This window comes from Centroberyx affinis, unplaced genomic scaffold (assembly GCF_046629955.1).
Source record: "Centroberyx affinis isolate AG114_WGS23_722 - 3 ecotype Tasmania unplaced genomic scaffold, CSIRO-AGI_Caff_v1 ptg002365l_1, whole genome shotgun sequence".
NCBI classification, from domain to species: Eukaryota; Metazoa; Chordata; class Actinopteri; order Beryciformes; family Berycidae; genus Centroberyx; species Centroberyx affinis.
In genome coordinates, this window is record NW_027280625.1 from 197,071 (window position 1) to 211,614 (window position 14,544).

Consider the following 14,544-nt stretch of genomic DNA (forward strand, 5'->3'; position numbering starts at 1 on the left):
CATCAACATATCATCATGCACTGAAGGTGGCAATGTTTGGCTTTGCTGTAGCCTTTAAAGATGCAGAAATATTGGTAAGGGAAATATCCTCTGACATTTTAGTTGATTTTTTTTTTCTTTTCTCCCCTCCCAGAGATCAATAAAGACAACTACCCAGGCAACATTAAACCGCCTCCCCGAACCCCTTGGGAGTAGCCGAGGAACAGCTGTTGGTAAATATCATTACAATATTACATGCTTTATCGCTGCTTTAATGGTGAAATATCAGATGTCCCAGCTCAAAAGACATTAACATTTAGAACAATCAATATAAGTTGCACATTTTACGAGAGACATTTTCCATCTGATGGAGGAACTTGTGAGGACGCCGGGGGTGCCGCGCGTTAACGAACGCCGTAAAGATCATTGTGATTTGTGGGTTTTTGGACTGAATGTGACCCCCACATGGACTCATCATGCTTTTTAATCAGCCGTCAAAGCATCACCTTGATTTACATACATATTACACTATGTGGAAGTCCATTGTATGCATACATATTGAGACACGTATTGAAGCCGGAGCTGGCCTCAGTTTGTGTTTGTGATAAAAGTTGTATTAATTCAGTTATTCATATCCTCCACAAACAAGACTCTATACATTTATATTCAAATGGCAGCAGCATCAATGAAATGAAAATTGCATTACCATCCCTTTGTTTTACATCAATGGGAATGTCGGCGTCACCTTTTTTTAATAAATTATACCAATGGGTGCATCGCTTTCACTGACGGATTGTTGTATTTTCAGTTTTTTCATTTTAATTTTCAATTGTAAAAAAATATGTTCACTTAGTTCCCCTGAACATAAAAGTAATAGAAGGCACAACAGGGAAGAAAAAAAAAAAAAAAAATCAACCTACCTCAGCTTCGGACCAATTTCAAAAATTAAAATTGTGCCTTTGAGATGCAAATGCTCAAATAATATTCTTCATGTTGGATCTAAATTGCTAATGTACACAGTGTATAAACCCACTGTGTCCCTTTCAAGAGTGGAAGTCTTGGAGACATAAACCTGATGGCATTGGTGTTGATCAAAGGCCCAGCCATGTCATGCCTCTCCCCTAGAGACTGAGGAGTCATTGAGATGCATTGAAACATGCATATTCCTTGTTGCATTTTTATGTTGTTTAATAGCTTCAAACTGTAATTGCTCAACTGGGCTGTACAAGAAGGACAGAGCCGCAAGAAATAGGATTTGGACAAATTACTCTACCAACACATAATATAACTTAAAAATAAGGAGGATTTTTTGGAGAGGCAATAGCAGCTGCTAGGCAAAATTATTGAAAAAGTCATCATGCATTTCATATCGTTCTAGGCTGATCGATCAGTGTGAGAAACAAAGATTGAAACTGTTGCAATTCAACTTCATCAGAAATGCGGCTGGAATCCGTATTCATTACCTGAAACAATCATTTTAAATCCAGGCGTTGTTGCTCTGACAGCAGGCCACTCCTTTTGATCCCATACAGGGCAGCACCTTGATAGACCAACTATATGGATTAATAGCACTAGTTACAGCACAGCCTAAGGCCCCCTCTATCTAAGTTAATAGAGCCTATCCATTCCTGTCAGCTACTGGGGACTGATGGAATTGCAGAGGTGGCTGTGTATCCACACAGCAAATCATAAGCCCTCAGATATCGCTTGAGCTGAATGACTGCAATTTTCATTTAAAACCAAATATATTACAGCGAGATCTATCAAACACAGTCAGACAATTTTTCTCCGAAAGGGGTCTCTCCCTCCGTGTCCGGGACAAGGGGAATAGCTTCTCCAGGTTGCTTGTCTTCATTTCCAGTTAGGAGGACCACACTCCCTGTGAAGTCCAATTTGACTGATGTGAACGTTTGTCTCTGCGCGCCTTTGTCACACGAGCAAGTGTATCTGAGCAGAAAGAAAAGCTGTGTTCCTGCCGTAATCTATCATGTCATGATGCCCGGCTCTTTCCATCTAGATACCGCAGATGCACCTGCTTGGTTCGGGCGGCCTGAGAGACATGGACAGTTGTATTAGGATCAGAGCCGGGAGTAAATATAAGCCCCAACAGTGATAAAATAACAAAATAGTCTCAAAAAATGTTATGAAATGAGCATGAACTCTGAAAGGCAGATCATGTGAACATTACATTCCTCTGCCATTCGATTATGTAACAAAAGCAGGAATTGGACATGCCATTTTCATGTGAAAAGGTTAGCCAATTGTTAAGTTTAGGTTGAGGCAATTACAATTGACCCTTCGCTAAGCCCCTCCCTAGAACGGCCACTGTCCAATCCTACGTTAGCAACCGTAACTAGGTGTGGGAGGCCTGTCAAGCTTTCAGAACAAGGGAAAATGCCAAAACAGAGCATATGGAACCTGCAAGTCCGACAGCAGATATCCTCAAAGTTTAGAGGGGGGTGTCGTATTTTTCGCTTTTCCGAAGCCAAAAACGCTAGAGGAGAGATGTCGGATATGGATTAAACAGTGTGGAAGACCTCACTCACAGCTGAATCCATCGAAGATCAACAAAAACTCCTTTGTTTGCTCCAAGGTAAGACGCTAACTAACGTTAGCTAGCTTAGCACACAGTTGTTAACTTAGATGTTAGTTGTTGTTAAACTTGTGCAGGATTTAGTTGGGCTTTCCTGTTGTGCCTTTATGAGATCCAATGTATGGAGCAAACCCACGAGGTGGGAGCAATATCCTGGCGCGCTTTAAACAAATGGAAAAGCGAGATAATTTAGTTTTGCTAGCAATGGGCTAAAACATATATTAGATAATGAAATGTATAGGGAGTCATAACTAAATGTTGGCTTAAAATAAAACAATATATTGACTTACCCTGCTGTGCAAGAACATTGTTGTTCCTGTATATGTTTGTCCTGCACATGAATTGTCAAGACATGGGGTGCCTGACGCTTGCATTGGGACTGAGAGCTTTTCCCTCGATTTTAATGTCCTCTTCATTCACAATACTCCGCCGACAAATTATATTATGAATGTAGCTCTCAAAAGCATATCAGTGTTTCCCCTATATGCACCTAGCAGCGTTACGCCGCTGAATTAGAGAGGAGAGGAGAGGAGAGGGGAGGGGAGGGGAGGGCTCCTTCTTATCTCTTAGTTATATTATTTTGCGCTACGGAAGCTTCATATCCAGGTCAATTCACACACTTGTGAGTAAAGCATATAAACGGAGAGGAGAGGAGAGGGCTCTGTCTTTTCTCTTTGGAAACTAACATATTATTTTGCGCTACGGATGCTTCATATCCAGGTCAATTCACACAGCTGTGAGTATAGCACATAAACTTTGCGCTTACCTGATAATGTCAGCACAACGATTATAACAACAAGCACCGGGTAGATGTCAAGCTGCGGTTACATGAGACTTTTTTTTTCATTCTGAATGAAATCATTCCGATGGAAGATTGCCACACAAGTGTTTACCTGAGCGCTAAATGTAACGGTCGCATTAAGATGTGCGTTTACATGCTCCACAGTATGTAATCAGAATAAAAGTTTCTGACATGTGCAAAACACTGAATCCAGCACTCTAACATGGGCTTACATTTTTAAAAGATGGACCTGCATCAGTTATTTCTTTACTGCTGTTCTTTCTGATGAAGCAACAGTTTTATCAAAACATACGACTCCATAAGTGTCAGAAAAAGACGTTTTGTTTTGCCCCCGCAATGATTGGGTGCATTTGTAATTTTCACCGCTGTAAACCGAAACTGGCCCAGAGAGGCGGAGTCAGGACTTGATATAAAAACGGGCTGCACCGCCTACATCATGCCTGAGCGCCCCGGGGTTAATAACAAGCACATCCATTTGAATCCTCCCGGAAAGAAAGGGTAACGTTATTGACGTTACTTGAAAGTGATCGGAATGAGTGTTTACATGACAAAATTGTATCCATCGACCAGATTATGAAAGGGTTATGCCACCTCAAACGGAATGAAATTTCATTCGGATCAGCAGTTTATTCTGATTGAGTTTATATGAGGCATTTTTATTCTGACTGGGCTACTATTCTGATTAAAAGGCTCCATGTAAACGCATCTAATTGAAGCAAGCAATGCTGATCACGGATTCAGGATCACTATTCGCCAAAGGGAAAACAGTCCTGCAACTTCACGTGAGTATCGCACAGTAACGTTACAGCAAACGCAATCATTTGATAGGAATACGCAAGGAAACACATATCTGTGAAATAAACAACATTTGGAAGATCCATCTTGATACAAAGATAGTAGGTATTCCACATGCACCGATTGTTTTCTTCTTCCTGGAGGCGGGCCTTACTATGTGCGAGGGCCACCGTGACGCGCGAAAGCTGTCAATCTCAAAGACAACTGACAGATTCCCTCACAGAGATATTAACGTTACATATTATTTGGATAGGATTCCCTTTAAGAAATGTCATAAATGTAAGTTATTTTATCATTGAAAATGTCATTACATTTAAGTAAATTAACACTGTTTGATAATACAACAGTGTGGTGATGCAAGTTAATTCTGGAAAAAAGGACAGTTAAGAATGAATAATTAGAAGAATGAATGACAGCTAGCTAGCCACTAGCTAACACCCAGTGGATGTAAACAGTCATCCAGTGGGTGATATGGGTCACACATAAACTAAAAGCTTATTTGTCAAATCACGTTTGAATTTTCAGATGAGTTTAAAAGACTGGCTGATCAAGAGAAGAAAGAATTAATAATTGACAATAAATGTCAATAATTGTTTTAAATATTATACTTTTACTATGTTCATTTTCCTAAATCTTGAGACAGACATTTCCCCTGCTCATTACTGTGCACAAATGTACTGTACGTACTTAGGTCTCAAGAGCCCTTCTGGTGCCGGCAGACACATAGAAACCTCCCGGCAGGGCGCACAAAAAAAAATGTGTGCAAAAAATTTTTTTTGCACGTGCGTGCTTCACCTCCACTGCTACAACTCCATCACTGCATATTGTAGTCCTTTCTGTCTACTTCTCTCTGATATTTCAGAACTAATATTCCAGAAATTTGCAATTATTTCCTTTGGAATATCTCTCACTGATATTGTTGAAAACGGCATATTTACATGCCGGGTGCAAAAGCTTGACAGGCGTAGCAACAGTAACCAAGGGGGGCGGGACCCAGCGAAGGGTCAATTTTGGTTATGGTTAGGCAACTAAAACAATTTGGTGAAGGTCAGGGTAAGGTTTTGGTCATGGTTAAATAAGAAATAAGACTTCTGCTAAAAAAATAAAACGTCACTCATAGTATGAAACTTCTTGGCATGAGCTGTGAATTGAACCTGGGTGGCCGAAGATGAAGATGAATGGACACACCCATCCACCACCCCGACCTCCGCACCCTTACTTTCCACTGTGCTTAAGTATCAAATTACTATCTGTTTCTAGTCGTGTCTCCTCCACATAATCCTTTCACGGTGCTAAAACGTATTCCTCTCACTTTTCATGCACCGAGCACATATTTTAAGACACTGCTCATTTCACGAAATTTCAGGCTCTGAATAAAGTCAAATGCCAGGGACAGAGATATTCGCTCTGGACAAACCAGCTGCACCTTTAGCCACCTACGTCTCGATCAGGGCAGACTGAATTGTAAAGTTATTATTGCTCGTTTGGGGTGGGACACAAATGCAAAACACAATACACCCGGTCCTCACCTCACTCCACTCTCGTTAGCACAAGATACTAGGATGATTTAAACTACTTTTTTTCACATTGCAGGCTCATACATTATCTTAACTGTCTAGACTGGAACAGTGCTTTCATTTTGACAATGACTTGTGGCACATTTTGTGGTGCTAAGATAAAGGATCAGATACAATCCCAATGTAAATACTGTGATTGTGGCTATCTGCAGTGTATCTACCTAACCTATACTAACAAGTTCAAATAGGTTTGCCATTTGGTGGCTGTTTTCATCCACAACACCTCTGAGCAATGTGACAGCATGGATTATGGGGGGGCTGTAACTCTTGCAGTGCTAATACCATACTCTATTTTCAAAAATCCCAATTAAAATGGTAACATTAATACACTTCAAGGCTTATACAATGTGAACATGTTGAGAGAAGAAAGGACACCTTGAAAGAAGAAAGCCAGAAGACAATATTCACTTCCGTCAAGCCGCATCTTTCTCCGACTACAACTAATAACGACAAGGTTGCTCTTTGATGCAGGCGAGACAGTTTTTCATTTTCCACAGACTTGAAATTCCAGGTATTTAATCCTCACTGGAAATGCCAAACTTTGAGGATGTTACCCCAACTGTTCTTCAGAGTTCAGTGCCTCAGGAGAGCAGAGCAAATATGAAAAACAAAGTGTTGGAAATTATTTCCTCCTTGTTGTTTTGGGTTCAGCTCTTGTTTTCTCAAAAGTTGGCAGCTGGGGCTTATGCTCACCTCTCAGTGTGAACGTGACTCGAGCCCACAGCTGGGGTGTGAGGAGAATCCAGAATGAGAGGAGGACCCTCACTCTCTGCTGTGATTAGGGAGCTCTGCAGTCAGGGAGAGCCGTGCACATACTGTATGCATGCACAGCCGACACACACATTCCCATTCCCGCACACCCATGTGTACACATACCTGCATGCACTCATTTGCACATGCATACACATGGACGACTGCAGACATCAACACACACGCCAACAAACCATCGCAACTAAAAAACAAAAGGTGACAAAAGAAGCACACAGGACAAGAGGTTTGTGTGCACGACTTTCCACATGCCCTCAAGAATAGCACACATAGCGTAGCATAGCATTTTCTCCAAAAAAACTGCTTTATATACTGTTGGACAATACTTGTACCCTGAGCGACAAACAACAAGTTTCTGCATACTGTGTAAGAACTTCGGAGGTTGAGGGTTGTCTTTATGTGTGACAATGAGTGGGCAGATTACTCCGGCACATTGAGGACTGCTTCAAGGCCAGTCCCCAGAACGCCATTCAAGCCCTTTTCAAAAACGCCATTTAAACGCCTTTTTCCAAGTATCAACTTTTTCTTCACCCTGAAAAACCACGTGTGCAACAGTGTGGAATTAACAATGAGAAACTCCACACTTTACCAGTGCTTCAGAAGTCTTCAATGAGTCACACCAATGAAATGCAGTTCATGATGACCATCACAGTCCTTGCCTAATAGCCGAATTCTATCCATAATGATGATTTGAGCTAGGATCAATCAACCCTATCTGCCTGCTCTAATGGCCAGTGGCACTTTGATATAAGTGGTGTAATTGGTTTCCAGTGGGGTACAGTGTCAGTTGGCTATTCCCCAGTCCCCCTCATGTACAGTGTCAGGACATGGCTGCCTGTCACAAGTGCAGGCTTGACTGGACAGGGAAGAAGATATCCGCTGGAGACACAGCGGCTCCTCTGGCATGGCTCCTCTGTCCGTAATGGCCTCCATTCACAGGCTCTTCATGAAAGGTTTTACATGGGAACTCCAAAGGCTAATTGGCCCATGGAGATCAGAAATATTGTTAGTTCTGCATGGCTTCCAGCAGCCATGGCTGCCGTATGAGTGCCTAATCACCACAGGGCTCCACACCTGACTAAACAAAGAGCACTTTTCTTAATTCCAAAAAAAAAGAGCTTTACTCCTCTTGCTCCACCTCTTCTGTCTTGCTCTTTCCCTCCCTCTCTCTCTCTTTCTCTCTCTCGCCTGTCCATGGTTATACAACGTGTCAACATGTTTTTTTTTTCATCAAACTTGTGCCTGAACGTTTAAAGGCAGTGGTGAAATGACTCCTCTTAAAGCCCAGGAGGTCAAGCCGGCCTGCTTGTGTATTCATTCAGTATTGTTACAGGGTGAACACTTAGTATTATGTTTGGTTGCTCTTTTAGAGGCAGAAAATGTCAACAAACATAATGGGTTTTGCTCAAGAAGAAGAAACAACTTGTATTATAAACTTGTACATTTTCCTAAGTAGTTGTAATAAAGGATGACAGACTCAGCTCACCTATTTACATTGGACACAGTTCCGTTGCCACTAATTACATCAGGACAAGATGGCAGAAGGTAAATGGCGGCATAATAAGCGGTTTTCCCCACAATGAAACTGCATTCAGCACATACCTGCAATGACTTGGAAACAATGGATTCCCTGGAGGGGTTAAGTTGAAATCCCTGCATGCATAAGAGCCGCCGCAATATCAAAGGTTTGTAAAATGTCATTGAGCTTTAGGATTCGTGTCTGTCATTTTGATTTGGATACACACCTGATTGCTCCATGCTGATAAAGCATTCAAGCGCCACGGGGCTCCTATTGTTAAGACACTTCAGCCTGCATGTGCTATGCTTCTGAAGTGGGCACAAGGTTGTTTTGTGTGCTAATGTGCCATCAGAACATTTCTTACCACGGCACTCCTATAGTGCAAGATTGCACCCTCTTTTCTCCGGGATCTGAAAAGCTATTTCAAAAGGAACAATTGTACAATATTTGCAACCGTGGCATGTTAGACGCAATTTTGCCTTGACTTGAAGCATGTTGAAATATGTCATGGGAAAAGTGTTATGGGAATGTATGGAAGTATGTGAACCCCTTTCCTGAATGAGGACTTGATTAGCAAGCTGATCAGCATGCGTTTTGACTGGCTGTCTTCAGAACCGCAAGCTACATAACAAGAACCTACAGTCAAAGCCATGGGAAATATAAACTGTACACAACCTAATGTGCACATACATAATGTAGCTGTGTACAAAAAGTGTTGAGTGCTCATGTCTAATGGCAGGTAGATCAACCTCCTTACTAATTGACACAGATATATGTTGTTTTCTTGTGCCGGTGGATCCACATGTCGGCCATAACACACGCAGTTAAGTAGTTCATTATGTGATGAGGCTCCATTTAGAAAGATACAGACATTCAGCAGGAAGAGGTATGTTTAGTCCTTCTTTAATTATTGATGACTCACTCAGTAACCTCATTGATCCATGTATAATTTAATCAGTAATGCTCTGATATTTAACCATTAATATTTATTATAAATATTCCTTAGAAAAAAAGAGGGGGTATAGGGAAAGCTTTTTTAAAATTTAACAACTGTGATACAAGTGGTAGTTTTTGACAGTAAATCTTTTACGGATTGATCACAGTAAATATCTTGAGGGAGAAAAAGCATTTAAATTTCAGTCTCTCCGTGCTGGCGCTAAGGGAGTTTTCGAGACGCCTGTTTTAATACATTTGGAGTCCTTATTTTGCAAGATGGTCTCGGGGCGGCACCTTATGCTGTGGCAGAGAACGCAAGAACAAAGCGCCGCTTCAACCTCTCCCTATCTCTGCTTGATCCCGCGCTCCTTGGCTCGACTTTGGCTAATAGCAGATGTAGCACCACAGTGCGGCTTGCTACGAGCAGCCTGAGGTCACGCTCCGAACAGAGACCGAAGGGCTCAGAGTGGAGACCGCTCCAAAAACTGTCACACTGCATGGGCCTCGATAACATTTAATCAGACATCTAAATTCAACAGCTAAAACAGTGTGGGACACTAATCAGTCCCAACCAAACCCTGCTCACCTAAACGCACTGGAAGCACTAGTGGGGCACTTCTGTATTCACTCACTATCTGATATAATTGAATAAAGGGGAAAGCAACACAAATGCTGTTTTACCTTAGATTTTTTTCCCACAAACAAAGGGATATATTCAAGATGGTCTGCAATTGAATACTCATTAAGTTGAAGTAATTTGTGACATAATTGGTACTTACTGCACAATAGTCCCAGAAAATTACTTTTGGATTGAACAGGGGCATTAAATTAACACTTTAAAGCAACATAGGGGATTACTGCAGTTCAACAACAATGAATTTAAAATTATATTAAAAAGTGATTTTTCATCTTAATTGTGCAGTCATCTTATTAAAGCGTGTGCGATGGATGACCTACATAGAGAAGACTAGATTTTGGGGGGGTTTTATTCATTTCAGAGAATCTTTTAATAAGGATTGTCCTCTCAGTAATGAATGCAGCTATTTTCTATGTTTCTTTGCAAGGTCAATAAAAAGAACACAAATAAGACTGTGAAGTATCATGAAAACATTAGTAAAATAAGGCATTGATGAAATGTCTTGTTTCTGCTGAGGCAATATTACAGTGACCATTTCCCCTGCTATCGCATTGCAACATTAATGTATTGAACAACTGCCTTTGTAATTCTAGCAATAGCAGCTCTACAAAGTATCAAGACAGGCATTTAAGGCCATCAATCCAAACAAACTAATCAAATGAACGTATTAAATGAGATCATTTCTTGATTTCACTAAAACTTGTATGCAAGGACACAAGCCTGCACAGCAATCTGCTAAACATAACAGAAAGCTATTTTTTTTTTTTTTTTTTTACCTCTTTCTCTATGGCTTGATGCCAAATCAGCATGGTGTATTATCAATTGTATTTGCCCAGTGCTGAGTACACAGTCTGTGCTCTATCTGATGGCAAAGCATATTCAATTATTAACTGATCTACCTCTGCTGGTGCCCATTTCCTCATAGATAAAAAGGCCTATTAGACTTATTTCCTCCTTGTAGATAGAATGAAATATCATGTGTTTTAATGGATAGGCCTATTTTAATCTCCCGCATTAATACTTTAGTATGCAGGATATTATTGTTCTGTACCAATGACTATAATTAGTTTTGTTTAATAATCTCTGTCAATCCTGAAATTGCTCACTTGCTTGGTTCCATATCTTGCTGGGAAGATCATTAATTTCAGAGCCTTTATATCTTGGTGGGATGAAGATTGCCCATGATTAGGTGACACGGTGAACTGTGAGTCATGTGTTAGACATGAGATAAGTGCCAAAGAGTTTAACTGCACACACACAACAGTGATAAATTTTTCTTAGGCTAGTAAAAGTTTATTTTGGGAGGCTTTATAGATGCCGTGATATTTATATAGAGGAATGTTATCTGCACAGATGACCCTCCCTCAAGACAAAATCGCTGAATAAATGTAAAAAATAACACTCCCAGGAGGCTTGAAAATGAAAATAAATAGATAAATAAATGGCCGTCTCTGAATATGTTTAGCCCAGAAAGTAAATCAATACTTTTCATTGACATTTACTCATGTCAAGTCTATACAATTATCTATAGGAATATAAAGATTTGATGGCAGTGGAGGAGACCTAGGCCAAGTAATAATAATTTTTCATCCCGTATCTTATGTTTTTAATTTATTCTTTGGACTTTGGAGATCTGTATCTTGATGTAATATCGCCTTCAAACGTAATATGTTGTGTGCTTTGTTTGCAAGCAGATATGGGTTCTGTAATACCGTCTAGTGTGTACAAGCTGACTAAAAATGATAATGACTGAGATGAGTATGCACTACAAGATATTTTGCAAATATGCAGAAAAGAAAATTCATGCAAAGATGTCAAGTTAGCTAGATAAAGTCTGTTGTTGCGGTTGTTACTGCCATTGTTCAGCTGGAAGCCAGAGGAAAGAATCTAGCAGAGATAAAAATGTTGTGTGTGAGATTGTGTTTGCAAAGACTGGGTTCAGTTAAAATGTTCAAAATAATGACAAAAGGAATTTATCTGCTTGCAAAATATAACATTTTAAAGGGGGTAATTTTATTCAATCATTCATTGTCTTAACCCGTTTATTCCTATTCAGGGTCACACTGGAGGGGGGCTGGAGCCTATCCCAGCATGCATTGGGCAGAAGGCACGGAGACACCCTGGACAGGTCGCCAGTCCATCACAGGACGAACACACTCACATTCACATTCACACCTATGGGCAATTTAGAGTCTCCAATCCACCTGACTTGCATGTCTTTGGACTGTGGGAGGAAACTGGAGCATGAAGTAATTTGTTACAGTTTAATAATTTCCAGCACATTCAAACACCTATGAATTCATTAGAGCTCACACAGTGTTGTAAACAATGACAATATGATCCAATGGTCCCCGACGCTGCCACTCCACCCCGCCTCACCCCAGCATCACCTCCCTCCCTCTCCCTCTGCCCCCCCTCTCTCTTCAATGGCAAAGTCAAAATGGCAAAGCCCTCCCATCACATTATACCCGGGAACATTTAAATGCTAATATTATAAGCTCACATGCCTAATATGATAAGCTGACAAGCTTATTATAAGCTCTGAAGTTTTAAGAGTTTCTTCCATTAGTTATCACAGGAGGCATTAAATTGCATCGCTGCACTGTGCCAGAAGGTATGGAGTTAAATTCTCCTGGAGAAGAGATTATTTTGGCTGGCTTCTGACAGCACTATACAGTGGCAGGATCGTACATGATGGTTTGTCAAGAGACGGGGAGGTGCAGAGGGAGTGGAGCGCAAGTGGTTTGAGCTAGAGGTGTGTGTGTGTGTGTGTGTGTGTCTTATCTATTAGCCTGTATATGTGGATGTATGGAAGTCGGTTCATCCTATGGAGAGCTGAACCGCAGCTGAAAAGCACACTCTGTCATCCCTGCAATCCGTTTAGTCCTGATAGCCTATACACCGGCAGACGGCACTCAGACTCGTCACAATATACAATTATGCCTTGTGGATCGCTGCACAAAACGCTTGATATACACTAGTGGTATACAATGCACTAATGACACACTTACATGCCTTTTTAACAATATTTTTTATGGTGATGAAGAATAAAGATGCAGTTTTCTAAATCCCCAGTCAATTCAGAGCAATCTATAGGAATTGTATAGACAAATCCTACATGTATAAGATCAGTTCCAAAATACCATAGACTCCAGTCACTCTGTATCTTGTTATGGAAGCAGCTCCTGGGTTCCAACGGATACTGTTCTAGGATTGCTGAAGTCCTGCGAGATTTGAACACAGAAGTCCCATGGGATTTTATTTTTTCAGAATTCAAAAATAATATCCAGGTGCAATCCAATCCTTAACTCATGTGTATGAATCTCACAGGACATCCTGCATGCCCAGCAGTCTCTTAATAGACTGTGCTGTGCGGTTGCATTTTGGCACCTCATCCTATAGGCTTTTCCTGTTGAAGGAAGGATGAAACTATGGATGATGAAACGCATATGGCAAGTCAAAGCAAATTGCGCAACGCTTCCTGCAGAAAAGTTGTTGAAAATTGAGAATTGCCTCAGATATTCTTTAAATATCTGAAACGCCACATTTTATGATAGGCACCCATAATGATTCAATTGATTCGCACTCATTCCATGCTTTGCTTTTTATAAGTTCGACAATGTTTTTCTGTTTGCCAGGGCATGTGATTAACCGTAGACAACTCATGTCAACGACTAGCAGCACCAGCCAAAAAGCAATCTGACACAATTCACGCTGTCGTCTGTCCACAACAGCCTGTTCACAGCCGTCAAAACCCATTTTGATATTCACAAATCCCCAAACCATTTAACAAGTCTGAGAGATCTCAAGAGGAAACCTTGTAATTTCCCATGATTCGATTGAGTCATTTACATTTGGGGTATTTACATTTTAATCAGGTCCTCTGTTCCGCAGCGTTCCCATTGATTAACCTTATCATTGGACGATATACTTTGGACACATCGCGAGCGGCGGGGTGTGAGTGACTGGCATGGGCCTTGCTCCACCAACGTTCGCCGGTCTCAATTAGTCAGTGATACTGCATCTGAGTAACAGCTGGCAGCTTCTGTCTGTCTAATCTCTCAGTGCAGCTGTGCTGGAACAGGCAACATGCTAGCCTAATTAGCCATGCTGTCTCCATGGGAAAATGAAGCCTTGGGGTCCTAGATCAATGTTGCCGTCCCTTATTCACTCTCCTCCTCCGCCATGCATAAACAAAAACGCTCCGAGCCCCCCTCCCTCTCACACACACACACACACACACACACGCTGAAAGATACAATAAAGAGTCATTGTTGTCACTGAAATGGTTTTATTACCCTCAGTGAGGAACTGTCATTACATTGTTTCTCCGTTAGCGAAAAGAGATGTTTAGATATGTGGGTGAAATTAGACACTTGCGTCTCCCTCACTGGCACAGTCGTGTCAATTTTCTGCATTGCTGCAGATGTGATTTTAAATTGATTGGACTAGATTACTTCTTTATCAGGTTTTCCAGCTAATGATTTGTTTATCACCCCACCACCATCACCACCCCCAAACACACACACACAAACACGGTTGAAGCTCTTCGATGTTACTGTGTCCAACACTAGTGTTTTTTCCTTTAACATTGAAGCTGAGGAGACAGGAGGCGATGGGGGATTGGGGTTTGCAGCTAGCAGTGGCAACGCTGGTTTGACACTTATTTGAATAGCTTGTTGTTCGCTTCTTATGTATTGGAGGAGGAAGTAATACAGCTAATGCTGGTGTAGGTGCAGTAGGTAATACACTACAGAACAATTTAATGCACACTGTTTTTTAGACACCGCAATCTGACTTTCCTCTTAATCTGAGTCTACTTGGAGGTGTTGATGGCAAAGTTTAACTGAAAAACACAGAAATAAAAAATAAATGTTCTCCAAATACTCCTACATCCAAATAAAATGGATAACAAAGTGGATGATAGATGAACAAATT